Raw genomic sequence first — 2192 nt, 5'->3', positions numbered from 1 at the left:
TTAAAGACGTTGTAAAAAATCATTCCATTATATGGGTTCAATTTGAAGAAGCAAAGATTGGACACTAGAGAAGAGCAACAAATCGCTCCCTGTACTCAGATCCCATCGAAAAATCATGGACACCAATATTCGCAATCAAACGTCAATTCCTATGGGGACAGCATCACACCGTCATGAGAAGTCAATTTCCCTTGAAACCCAGCAATGCGAGAACTGTACACTCCGCACACATTTAAAAAGCTGGTGGTTAACATGAACACTGACCAAGTACTTAAAACAACACCAACAAATTTAATGAAACATTCACATTATGTTGCCTTGAGTCGAGTCCGATCCATCGATGACTTGTACATCGTTGACCTCAACGAAAATGCCATATCGCAATAATCCAAAGTGATGAAGTACATGAGATTGATGAAACAGAAAGGCAAACTCTCTTTATGCTACACACCTGTCTATCAGGGAAAACAACTAACCATTGTCTTCAATGATGCTACTGCAGTGTATGATCATTTCAGTGAGCTTAAACAAAGTCAAACTATCACAACAGCATCTGTCATTGCACTAGCAAATTCTCAGCTGAAACATTCTGATCACTCTGAAACATATGCCTTGCCAAATTTCAAACTTGTACGTAATGATCACCCACCAACAGACAATATCTTCAGACCAAAGCATGGAATAATGCTGCACATAAAAAATGACATCACTGTCTTGGACACAACTACCAATCGAACAGACATTTGAATCAATCCTCCTACACTTACAGCCTCCACAATCCAACTCATCTGAACAATTCTATCTTCTCTTCATAAATGTGTATCCAAATTCCACTTGGCCAACACTAATAAATAATCTGCATGCTTGCCTTTTGCCATACCAACAATTAGATAAATTCTTTATCGTTGGAAATTTCAATAACATAGACAAGACAGTACTAGCTAATGATCCAGATTCAGTGAAGGCGAACAAGTTAGTGATCAACATGTACCAGAATGACTTGCAAACCATTATGATGCAGAAATATGAATTAGAACAACATATTGGAGAACCAACCACAAAAGGTCTGCCAAAACAATCCAAAAGGGATGAACATCAATTTACACAATTGGATAATGGTATGTTAGCAGCCTATCAAATAAATGATGAAACAAGCACAAAAAAGAAGAAAAAAGTTTACAAATGTCCACATGCGGAATTAGATTTGATGTTCACCAATCAATTGAAGTCCCAATACATTTACTCACTGCGTGTAGTTGACCAGACTTGGTCAAATCATAAAATAATACAAACAGCCCTGTCTTTTCAGCCATCAAATCTATTGAAAATTGCCTACCACAATGCTAGATCTGTCCATGTACACTTTAATGATATCAAGCTCGATCCAAACATAACTGCTGCATCAGTTGTTGCATCAGCTGAAACACGATAACAACGATCTGATACTGACGAGCACTATTCCATCAATGACCTCCAACTTGTACACAATGACCAAAATATTGCCAGCCGTATGCAAAGACCACCTCATGGTCTCATGATTTATGTCAAGAACGATATAAAAATAATGAAGAAACAATTTATCACCAGCAACGAATTTGAATCAATATCTATATGCATCCATCCTAAAAACTCCCACACAGTAATCCATGTCATTGCAATCTATGTAGCACCAAGTTGCACATTCAAAACCTGGTCTATACATGCTTCCCGAAATTGGTGGCTTGCATTGGAACTAACTTTTCCCCCCTTGTCCGTCATCAAAGGCATTCAAGTGTGTTGGTCAACCATGACTATCTCCTTTGTCCCTCCACCATAAGGCCTCGTTTCCCCTTATGACATCACTATTTCGGACACTCAGCGCCCCATTTCTGGAAAGGTGTATAGACTACAAGAATTCCTTTCAACATATGAACCAACAGAAAGATACATCATCATGGGAGATTTCAACATGTAGTCGATAGCCAATACTGAAGACTACAACGACAAGTTAGAAACCTACATGAAACAAGGTTTTCATTTCACACAACACATCAGTTCGGCAAACGTCAAAATTCGGCAGCGATGCCGTTCGAGGAATCCCCCGTTGCTGTTAACGGCAACGGTTGCTTTATACGGCATCCCTCGGATGCCTCACGCAGCATCCCTCAGCTTCGGGATAACTTCGGGGCCGAGCGCTGCCGATCGGGGGTTCC

This window comes from Lineus longissimus, chromosome 12, assembly GCF_910592395.1.
Source record: "Lineus longissimus chromosome 12, tnLinLong1.2, whole genome shotgun sequence".
Taxonomy (NCBI): Eukaryota; Metazoa; Nemertea; class Pilidiophora; order Heteronemertea; family Lineidae; genus Lineus; species Lineus longissimus.
Note: the sequence above shows the minus strand (reverse complement) of the source record.